Raw genomic sequence first — 12654 nt, forward strand, 5'->3', positions numbered from 1 at the left:
ACTTACAAAGTTGAGTAGGTAACTGGATCTCCAGTGTGTGTGCGCGCGCACACACACACACACACGCACACGCACACGCACACGCACACACAGGCACACACACTTAGGCACACCCAACAAAAACCCCTGCTGGGATCCACTGGTGTTCAACTTCAGCCTTCCTTCCTTCCCTTCCTTCCTTCCTTCCTTCCTTCCTTCCTTCCTTCCTTCCTTCCTTCCTTTCTTCCTCCCTTCCATTTGGCAGTAGCCCAGCCCAAACTGTCTTCAAACTCACTGTTTTTTTGTTTTGTTTTGTTTTTCAAACAGGGTCTTCCTAGTCCCAGTCCACCTGGAAGTCACTATGTAGTGCAAACTGGCCTCAATTTCACAGTAATCTGCCTGCCTCTACCTCTTGAGGACTGGAATTAAAGGCACACACCACCATGCCCAGTCTGGCCTTGAACTCTTGATCTGATTATTTCAGGTGCCTAAGTGCTAGAATTGCAGGCATGTATCACTATGCTTGGCTAACTTTAGTTTGCTCTGGCCTGAATAGACTCAGAGCCAAAGCTAAGCTAGACAGAGGTACTAGTGCCAGGGTTCAGGGTGTGAGCTGTCATCTCAAATGTTCATCCTGGATTCTAACTTGCTTCTCAGAACCCCATCCATCTTTCCTTCCAACTGTGTGTCTCACCAAGGGGAGAGAGGAAAATCAACTGTCAATACCTCTTCCCCATGTGACCCCAGAGCTGGCCAGTGATGACATCTTAAAGGCTGGTCCTCCAGGCATCCACAGCCCACAGTCAGGTGGCCTACCACTTGCTCTGCTAACAGAGCAGACACTCTCAAGTTGTGGCTCTGTGGATTGGCTCAGAGAAGCCATCACTTAGGGCCTTGGAGCCCAGGCTGTGCTGCCCTGACCCCTCCCTGCCCTCAGGCTGGAATGGAAGCCCTGCCAACCACACAGCGTGGCTCAGACCTTCGCTCAGGATCATTGATCTTGCCCTCTTTGTACTGTACTGCTGTTCCAAGAACAAAAGGGTGCTGTTCACCCAACTATGTTCCTGGAAGTGAGACATCCCTGGAAAAGGGGTTCTTGCTTCAAAGTGTCACAGGCCTGGCTGCCAAGACTCTCTGAAACCTAGAAGCCTCAGCACATACCACCTTATCCAGGCACTTTGCAAGCAAGAAGTAAGTCTCCAGTCTCTTTCCTGCTGTCAAACTGCATCATTTCATTTTCTCTTCTTAGATTTCTTCGTTATCTGAGACATATTTTAATGGAGAAATGATGTGATTTAATGAGGGGCTCTTCATGCCCTGCAGCTGGGCCAGATGGACTATTCACAGTCAGGATGTAGAGTCTGAATTGGGGCCCCACTGTACTGCAGAACTCAGTTGAACACCTAGAGGCAGTGTCATGCAAAAATCCTGTCCAAGATCAGTTTAAGCAGATTGGCAAGGAACAAAAAAGTCTATGGTTGTGCGGGCTCCAAGGAGACAGCTTGGAGCTGTGAGGTTAGAACCACAGGACACCCCGAAGTCCAAGGGCTGCTCCTGTGTCTGAGATGTGACAGGCAAGGCCACCCTCTTTGCTGCCTCTTGGAGGTCCTTCAACATCTCAGGGTTAGGCAATGTGCACAAAGGTCACCTGAGGAAGTGACAGAACCTCCTGCCTGGCAAGTGAACAGAGGCACATTGAGAACTGGGCAAGGGACATGTCCTCAGCAAACCCTCCCTGTGGCACATGCGTTTAACCTGGGACATTGCAACACAGTGCTGTCATCTACAAAGTTCACACTCAAGTACTATGCCCATCAGGTTTTTTTTTTTTAAATCACAAAAAACAATTACATAATGTTTTAAATAAGTTTATGGATTTTGTGTCAAGTTCATAGCTATCCTGGCCCTTGTGTAGCCTCTAGGCCACAGGTTGGACACAACTGCAGGATTGCCACTAATTTTTTTTGGTGTTGCTTTGGATAGAACCCAGACCCTTGTGCATGCTAGTCAAACACTCTGCCTATGAGCTGCATCTCCAGCCAGAACACTAGTTTTGTTTTCTTTTTTAAAATGAAGCCACCCAGAGAAGGTCACTAACATGCCTAAAGTTTGTCTTCATTTATTCTTTAACATTTATTGAGCATCTGCCCAGCTCTGGGGACAGTAGGACCTTGGGCTGATCCAACTCTGCTAACAGGAAGCTTGCCCACACTGAAGGAGGTAGAAATGACATGAAGATCAGTAATCAAATGTATGTGTGTGTTGTCACTGTGTGTCTTATGAGGGCAAGAGCCAAATTCTTGGGGTATATCCAGCAAAGAAGCTTCATGGAGAAAGGGATCAAATAAGCTTTGACTCAAGGAAGTGACCACATAAGGATTGGGGAGGACTAGAAGGAGATGAGCCTTTAGAGCAAGGAGTGGGGAGTTTGGGGCCAGAGCACTTGCCTGGGCTCGCGTGGCACTGCTGTCAACAATGTGTGCTATTCCCCATGAATAACTGTGCATACATTATATATTACTAGATGTTAATAAATCAGCTGTAATGGAAGTTACGAAGCAGTTTGTAACAGTATTGGTATGTCAGGAGGGAAATGACAAATTTTTGATAGGAGGTCATAGTTCAAACTCTTGCTCCAAACACAGCACTGGAAAACCCGAGGCCTCTTCTATCCATGGAATGGAGACAGGACCTACTCTCTCCAGCCCATCTCCCTGTAAAAGACCCCACAGTCTTGCGGGGAGGCAGGGCATGTATAGAGGTCTTTTATGGCAATTGGGAAATATCTCTCCCCACTACCTGCCACCGCCCCACCAAGGACCTGATACTGGAAGGGAGTTACTGTGGGAGTTACTGATGTCTTCAGCAGAGTTCCATAGTCTGCCCAACTCCTTATGTAGCATTCTGAAGCAGGCAGAGATGACAGCCCCATTTTACAGGCCAGGGCACTTAGACATAGCAAGCAGAGGGACTTGATCAAAGCCACTGTCTCTGATGGCAGACTGGGGCAGGTACCCAGATCAGCTGCCTGCAGTACCCTCATTTCCTCTTGGGAGGAAAAGGCTTACGTGAGCATGTGGACCCCTACCAAGAAGGGTTGTGTGGAGGCCACACAGTGGGAGAGAGGGAAATGTGGGGTTCCAGGGACTGAGGAATGGCCAGAGTCAAACGTTGGTGTTTCTCGGTAGAATACAACAATGCCAACTTCAGAATTTACTGTGTGCCCAGCCAAGTCTGCAACAGGAAACAGCATACCCAGTTTAAAGATGAAAAGAGTGAGGCTTGGGATAGGAAGTGACTTGTCACACAACAGAAAGAGGAGAAGGCAAGATATCAACTTGAGGAATTAATTAGGCAGGAGAAACAGTTCTGTAGAACACTTGCTTAACATGTGCCAGGCCCTAAGTTCAAATTTTAGTACTGAAAAAAAAACACACCAACTTAAGTCCATCTGTCCCGTGGAAATGGGGAGAGAATAGGCTTGGTAGCTTCATAGAAAAAGCAACCAGGCTAGCTGGGAGCGCAGAGGTGCTCCTGTGACCATGTAACTTCTACTTTCATCCACCAGGGGACAGTGTTGGGTCAGCCATACTTCTGCCCGCCGGTGACACAAATGGGGTCCATTTGCCTCACTGAAGGACCATTTTATCCCTCAGGTTAAAGTCCAGCAGGCCAAGCTCACCAGGCCCAGGCTATTCGAGACTGCCCAGAGTGGCAGAAAGAGGTGATCTCTCAGTTCAGATCCTGGCTCTGTTGCTTGCTAACTGGACTGTGTCTTCCTCCCCGTGGTCCCTGACCTACCAGGGCCTCCTCTACCTCCAGTTTAGGTTATTAGAAGTCTATTACTGCCCTCCCACCCAGACTATAGAAGGAAGCCATAAAATCTTCCTGAAATGAAAAACTGATCGCATCTCTTCCTGGGGAAGCTGGGTGTCTTGCATGGCCCTCCAGGACCTGCCACAGCCCTTCTGTTCCAGTTTACCTGACAACCTGAATCTACTAATTCCTGATCCTCCTGCCTGCCTGCCCACCTTTGCTTGTGCTATGCCCTCAATCTGGAAATCCCTCACCCCCAAAATTGTCCTGTGAAGCGTCCAGGCCCCTGGAGTCCCACCTCCACCCAGCCCCAGCACAGTTAGGGTCTCTTCTTCATACCAGCAGTGCAATAGAACCAGTGGTCACCACAAGATAGAACTATCATCTTCCTCCACTGTTTCCCCTACTCATCCCAGCAGCTAGTACAGACTATGCTTCCCATAATGTTTGCCCAGACATAATAGTTATCATTTGTTGACGGCTTGCCTTACCTAGTAGCTCTTTCACATTTTACATGCCCTCAGAGACAGTGGCTGGTTCAGTGGCAATACTAGAACTACAACTAGAGATATCTGACTCCATAACCATGGGCCTCTGTTAGTTTTTCTTTGCCATAGCAAAGTACTTGAGACAATTGGCTTATGAAGAGAAAAGGTTTGCCTTGGTTCATAGTTCTGGAAGTTCCAGTCTAAAATCAGGTAGTCCTGTTGCTTTTTGGATGCCTGGCATAGGCAGCACATCATAAAAGCATGCGACAGAGCAACATCACTCATGTCACAAGCAAGGAAGTAGAAGAGGAAGAGAATGATTGAGGTCCCACAGTTCTCTTCAAAGTCACATTCCCAGTGACCTAAGGACATCCCCTCTAGGCCACACCTCCAGTTTCACCACCTCCCTGTATGACACCCTGGGGACTGAGTTTAACACATGGGACTTTGGAAGACATTCATTCATATGGGCGTGTGGGGATCTCGGGGCGCCAGCTGCTGGGTGTGGCACCGGTCTCCCACACGTCGCTGGAGTGCAGCAGGTCCCGCGGGCCGCGTCTGCTGTTCAGGCCCCTGGCTCTCCGCCGCTGGGGTTTTGCGCACCGGGTTGCCGTGGGTCTCTGCTACCGGAGCTGGCAGCTCTAGGACCGCTGTCAGCTGCCGGTTGGGTTCCGTTTCAATTTCCACCATGCACTCTCTCTCTAAGTTCGAGACCTGTTGGCCACCAGGTCACGAGGAGAGGTGCGAGAAACGGCGAAAGCAGGGTCTTCGTGAGTCGATGACGGAAGGATAGCCTCCCCCGGGGAGACTGGATCACAGGATTTAGTGTTCTCAGTGATTCAGCTCCAGGTCTATTGGGGTAAAACTAGGATTATTTATAGTGTGGAGACAGTAGAAAAAGCCTTAGCTGATAGGTGCTCCTGGAATGCTTCATTTACATAGGGCGGTGGGCTTCTATCAGGCTATCAGACAACGCCTGATTAAAACCTGGTAGCTCCTGTGCCGGAGGGCATGTATCTTGTGACGGGCATTTCAAAAGTAAGTCAGGGAGGAGAGCAGAAGGCGCCCCGCTGAGAAGGGGAGTCTCCCCATTTGCGCCTAGCCAGCTTGTGGCTATCCGGACATGGGGAGACTGCTACCCTAAACAGCAGGGGTCCCCAACAATTCAGACTGTAGCAGGCTTTCTGGCTGGCCCAACCTTAGAGGTCAGAGTAGACAAACTAGGATGTGGCGGTGAAGGTCATACAAAGAACACTGCCAAATGGCAGAGTCTGGCAGCATGACTTAGCACTGCAGGAGGACCCAAAGACAGGATTGAGCAGGGCAGCCACAGACCAGGCAAGAAAGAACCAGAAAGAACGGGCTAGTCCTGCACTGATGGCAGGCCAAGTGATTGTCCCAGTGATAACAGTGAAGGCTGGCACTGTTGATGGCTCAGCACATGCCAGTGCTGAGTTAGGACCTTCCACACTTCTTCTGAACTAGCTGTCTCAGTAGCCTATAAGAAGTCATCAGTCCCAATTTTCAGGTGAGAAAGCTGAGACTCAAGATCACAGTCCAGTGGAGATAAGTCCCATCCACTTCAGTCTTAGCACCATTCATTTCCAAACCATTTGCTTAGCGTTGGGAAATGAACTGCACCTCCTTGTGTTTTCTATGGTTACTTGCAGCCTGACCCCTGCCCCAGGAGTCTTGGAGTCTCCCAGATCCCCAAGGATGCCAGTGAAAGCAGAAAACAGTTTGGTGTAAAGAACTTAGGATCCTCCCTGCCCAAGGCATCATGGGATGGGATCTGCCAGCTCCCACCTAGACAGGATGTAAGTTAGAAACTCGCACTTTGTAGCTCTCTTTTCTGTTCTCTCAGTGCTCTCACTATCCTAACAACCCATTCCCAGGAAGAGCAGCCAGAGAGGAAGAGAAGACCAGGAACTGTGTTGCCCATTTAGAGGTCTTTGGCAGTGTCCTCCAGGGAGTCTTACCTTTCTCGGTGGCTGTTGGTACCTCCCTGTACAGCATCCACAATAGTGTCATCAACATCATTGTCAATATCACACTTGTTTATTTTCTGACTATACAAGGAGAAGTAAATAGACAAATGACCAAAAAACTACTAGAGATGACAAGCAATGTTGCAGAATACAGGGTTGATATACAGCAACTGTGTTTCTGCACAACAATGAACAACCTGAAAATGAAATTAAGAAAATAATTTCAACCAGGTGTGGTAGCACATGCCTTTAGTCCCAGCAGAGGCAGATGTGTCTCTCTGAGTTTGAGACCAGCCTGGTCTACATACAGCGTGCCAGGCCAACCAGAGCTACATAGTGAGACCCTGTATATATGCACACACACACACACACACACAAACACACACACACACACACACACACACACACACACACACACACACACTTCAAGCCAGGAACAGTGGTGTATGCTAGTAATCCTAGCACTTGGGAGGTAGAGGCAGCATGATTGCAAGTTCAAGGCTAATGTTGGGTTATAGGCTATATGGAACCCTGTATAAAAGAAAGAGAGGAGCTGGAGAGATTGCTCAGCAGTTAAGAGCATTGGCTGCTCTTACAGAGGACCTGGTTTTGATTCCCAACACCCACATGGCAGCTAACAACCATCTCTAACTCCAATTCGAGGGGATCCAACACCGTATTCTGACCTTCACAGGCATTTCACAACATGGGTGCGTTTATACACATGCAGGCAATACACTCATATACATAAAATAAAAATAATAAGCCAGGTGCGGTGGTGCATGCCTTTAATCCCAGCACTCGGGAGGCAGAGGTAGGCGGATCTCTGTGAGTTCAAGGCCAGCCTGGTCTCCCATAGTGAATCCAGGCCAGCTGGGGCTACAGGGAGACCCTGTCTCAAAAAGACCAAAAATAAAATAAAATAAAATAATAAAAATAATAAATAAAATATTAAAGGAGAGAGCAAGGGAAAGGAAAGGAAAGGAAAGGGAAAAGCCATCCTATGTTCATGGATTGGGAGACTTCATATTGTTAGGATGTCAATATTTCCCAAAGAAATTTTCAGATTTTATGAAAGTCCTATGAAATTCACAATAACATTTTGCAGATATTTTCTTGCAGAAATTCATATGAAATCCCAAAGGATCCCAAATAGCCTAAACAATTATAAAGAAGAACAAAGTTGGAGGTCTTGGGGCTAAAAAGATGGCTCAGGGGTTAAGAGCACTGACTGCTCTTACAGAGGACCTGGGTTCAGTTCCCAGCACCCACAAGGTGGCTAACAACTGTCTATAACTGTAGTTCCAGGGGACCCGACACCCTCTTCTGGCCTCTACTGACATTGCATGTACATGGTACACTTATATACACACAGGCAATACCTCAAACACATTTAAAAAGACTTCAGAGTTGGAAGCCTCATACTGCTAGATTCAAAGTTGCTACCAAGTACAATAATCAAAATCATTTGGAATGTATGAAAACAGACATGAACACCAGTGGAGCAGAGAGCCCACACATAGGCACTCACATATGTAGTCAAGTGATTTCTGATAGCGCTTCCAAGACCATTCAATATGGTTCCTGGAAATGACAGAGAGTGCTGGGAAATTTCATATCCATGTACAAAAGAATGAATTTGGATCCTTACCTTATACCATACACAATTACCTTCAAATGGACGAAAGATCTTAGTGAAAATTATACAAGTCTTAGAAGAAAACACAGAATGGGGAAACTTGATGGCACTGTATCTGGCAATAATTTGTTGGCCATGACATCCAAAGTAAGGCAACAAAAGAGGAAGAACAGGTGACTTGGTATGACGGACAGTCTTGACTGGATTGGGAAGCACCTAGGAGATTCACAAAGCATATAGATCTCTGGGTGTGTCTGTGCAGGTGTTTCTAGAGACAACTGGCTAAAGGAAGAAGACTCATGTTGAATTTGGCACTGTCTCATAGGCTGGGGGCCTGGATATAATAAAAGGATTAAAAATAGAAAGCCTTGTCTAGGAGAATAGCTCAGTCAGTAAAGTGCTTGCTGAGCAAGTATGAGGACCTGAGTTTGCTCCCTAGAACCCACGTTAAAAAGTTGCACATGGGGGCAATGCACCAAGGAGATGGAACCAAGCAGATCCCTGGAACTGACCGGACAGCCACCTAACCCAATCAGGAAGCTCTAGGTCAGTGAGAGACTTTATCTAAAGAAGAAAAAAGTGGATGATGCTCTTGAGGAACAACTCCTGAGTTGACATCTGACCTCCACACATATGCACATGTACACACACACCTGTACACACAAGAACACACACACACACACACACACACACACACACACACAAAGAAAGCCCACTAGGGCAGGCATTCTCCTCTGCTTTCTGGATGCCATGATGTGAGCTGTTAGGTCCCTCCACACCTTCCCACTCCCGTGAACTGAAAGCTCTGCTCTGTAAGCCAAATAAAGCTTTTCTTCTTTTAAGTTGTTTTGTCAACTATTCTGTCATAGTGGTGAGAAAAGAAACTAACATACTTGGACTTCATGAAAATTTAAAAAAGCTTTTATACTTTAAAGGAATTATCAAGAGAATGAAAAGGTAGCCAGAGATTTGGATAAAATACTAGAAACACATGTAGCTAATAAACAATTAATAATCCAGAACACTTTTCTGCTGTTTTTTGAGACAAGGTTTCACTATGTAGCCCTGGCTGACCTGGAGCTCACTATGTAGAGCAGGCTGGCCTTGAACTCACAGAGATCCACCTGCCTCTGCTTCCTGAGTGCTAGGATTAAAGGCATGCACCACCATGACTGGCTTTAGAACACGTATTTTTAAGATTCATTTTTATTATAAATTATGTATATATGTGGAGGGTATGTGCAGGACTGTGGAGTATGTGGAGTTACAGGTAGGAGTTACAGGACTGTGGAGTCTGTGGAGCCACCTGATGTGGTCGCTGGGAACTGAATTCAGGTCCCCCGCAAGAGCAACAAGTGCTCTTAACCATTGAGCCATCTCTCCAGTCCCTTCTAAAATCTATATTTTTTAAAACTTCTACAACTGAAACAACAACAAAAATATCTGTTAAATTAAAGGACTTTAATATATATTTCTCCAAGAAAGATACACAAATGGCTAATAGACACAAAGATGCCTAACATCACTATCATTAAGGAAATGCAAGTCAACACAGTAATGAGATGCTGCAGCACGTCTGTGAGAGTGGCTACTGTTAAAAAGCAGAAATGAGCAATGTTTGTAAGGATGTAGAAGAACTAGAACCCTGTGCATTGCTGGTAGAATTTTAAATGGTATAGCCTCTGTGGAAGGTAGTATAATGATACCTCAAACAGAGACAACAAACCATCAAATTGTGATTCGGCAATTCCACTGCCAAGCATGTACATACCCAAGAGAACTGCAAGCAGAACTCGGAGCAAGTCTTCATACTGCAGTGTTTGCAGCAGTGTGATCTGGGAAACAAGCTAACTGCCCCCGATAGAAGAATGGATATGCGACTATGGGATATTAGTCAGCCGTAAATCCTCAGCTGCAGAGACAGTTCAGTTGGCAAAGTCTGAGAACCTTGCAAGCCTGAAAACCTGAGTTTGATCCCCAGGACACACATAAAATATCCAATCAAGTTGGAGCAGGCTTGTGACCCCAGTGCTGGGGAGGCAGAGACAAGGGAATCCCTGGAGCAGGCTGGTTAGCCAGCATAGCCTAATCAGTGAGCTCCAGGCCAGTGAGAGACTCTGTCTCAATAAAACAAGGTGGATGGCACCTAAGGAACAATACACATGTATGTGCACACACACAAGCACACACGTGTGCATGTGCACACACATAAATGAAATCATGGCAATGCTACAACATGGAAGAACCTTTAAAGACATTAAACTAAATAAAATGAGCCAGACACAAAGGCACTTATATATCTAGAGTAATTAAATGAATTGCAGCAGTCAAATTCATGGTGATTGCTCAGTGCTGATGGAGGTAAGGGGATTGTTTAATGAGCAGAGAGTTTCAGTTAGCTGTAATAGCTGCACAATTGAAATGTACATATTGCCATTGAACTCTACATAAAAATGACTGTAGTGGTAAAGTTTATGTTAAGTGTGTTTTTTTTAATGTGCATGAGTATTTTTCCTGCATGAATGTAAGTACACCCATGTCATACAATGCCCACAGAGCCCAGAAGAGGATGTGATATCCTATGAAACAGGAGTTATGGACAGTTGTTAGCTGCCATGTGGGTCCTGGGAATTGAATCCAGGTCCTCTGGAAGAGCAGCCACTGCTCTTAACCACTGAGCCATCTCCCCAGTCCCTTCTGTATGTTTTTAACCACAATTAAGAAAATAAATATAAAGCCTGCGTATCAAGCTGAGTATGGTGACATATACCTATAATCCCAGTATTTGGAGGGTTCAAGGTCATCTGCAGCTCCATAACAAGTTTAAGGTCAGCCTGGGTTACATGACACCCTTTCTAAAAAATTAAGTAATGATTTAATTAATTCATTAACTAATTAAAATGAGTAAAGATTTTTTTTCTTTTTTTTCCCTAAAATGAAGCTCAAAGGCAATTTTACTAAAAGAGTCTGGAGGGGCTGGAGAGATGGCCCAGTGGTTAAGAACACTGACTGTTCTTGCAGAAGACCTGGGTTCAAATCCCAGCACCCACATGGCAGCTAACAACTGTCAGTAACTCCAGTTCCAGGGGATCCGACAGCCTCTTCTGTCCTCCATGGGCATTGTATGACACAGGTGCACTTACCTACATGCAGGCATAACACTCATACACATAAAATAAAAATAATAAATAAAATATTTAAAAGAGGCTGGGCATGGTGGCACACACCTTTAATCTTAGCACTTGGGAAGCAAAGGCAAGTGAATCTTTGTGAGTTTGAGGCCAGCCTGGTCTACATAGTGAGTTCCAGGACAGCTACAAGGAGACCCTGTCTCAAAAAGACAAAAAAAAAGTCTAAAAGAGACTGGAAAGATTGCTCAGCTGATAACACATACTGCATTGCAGAAGACCCTAGCTCAGTTGCCAGAACCCATGTTGAGTGGCTCACAACTGCCTGTAACTCCAGCTCTAGTGGCTATGACCTTCTGGCCTCTACAGGCAACTGCATGCACATGCATGTGCCCACAGATACAGACACACACAGACACAGACACAGACACACACACACACACACACACACAATTTAAAATAAAATATTTTTGAAAAGAAAACAGATTTAAAAGAAAAAGCTCACTGCTTCCCTGGGCTGCACAACCCACCAGTCTCTGTTCTGGGTAAGTCCAGCGGTGACCACTGTGCCTTGACTCCCCCAGCCTCATTCACCCTTCCACCTCCCCTGCCCCATCTCTCCTCCTAACCTGGGTACTGGCCCAATTCTTGTCTTGGCACCCCAGACACCAGGACTGCCCTCTCAGTCAAGAACCACCACTGCTTCCTGGTCCTTTGCATTCATATCAACCCAGTGCCCTCTCCGGGTCCCCAGGAGCCCTCTGGGCCTGGTCCCACCCTCACCTCCCTCTGCTTCCCTGGGCTGCACAACCCACCAGCTTCTCTCCTGGGTAAGTCCAACGGCCCACGCCTTGACTCCCCCAGCCTCATCCACCCTTCCACACACCCCCACCCCACACACATTCTTGTCTTGGCACCCCAGACACTGGGCCTGACCACTAGGCTCTGAGCCACCACTGCTTCCTGATCCTTTGCATCCAGACCAACCCAGTTCCTTCTCAAGGTCCCCAGGAGCCCTCTGGGCCTTCTCCTGCCCTCACCTCCCTCTGCTTCCCTGGGTGGCACACCCACCAGCTGCCCTAGACAAGCATTTTCCTGGGCGTTGCTCCCAGACAGTCCAACCCCCAAATTGCTGAAGACAACATCTTTCCTGGAAGGATCCAGACCCCAGGAGAAAGCTTGAGAGCATTTGATCCTCATCTGACTTGGGCCTCTGTGGGAACTCCTGAAGACAAAAGCAATTTGGCCACTCCAATATAAAATCAAAAGAGAACTGAAAGCTTAGACCAACCAGCTTTTCATGCCCAACAAGTAAACCACAAAGTCACATAGAGTTTACAAAAAGCCGCAGACCTAAACTTGAAGGCTTGAGTCTCACACAAGAATCAGAAACTACAAAAGAAATTCACATATCAAAGTCACAGAGAAAAAAATAATGTGAAAAACAAAAATAACATATCCCCACTAAATACCAATAGTCCCATAGAGGAGTACAATGAGAACCCCCTAGAGATAACGCAGGACATGGATCTCAAAAGAACAATTATAAGCATGATAAAAGAATACAGTGAATTTAGAGAACACACAAAGAAATCAAAGAACTGAAGGAAGATAGG

This window comes from Nannospalax galili, unplaced genomic scaffold, assembly GCF_000622305.1.
Source record: "Nannospalax galili isolate Female #2095 unplaced genomic scaffold, S.galili_v1.0 scaffold259, whole genome shotgun sequence".
In the NCBI taxonomy this organism is placed as follows: Eukaryota; Metazoa; Chordata; class Mammalia; order Rodentia; family Spalacidae; genus Nannospalax; species Nannospalax galili.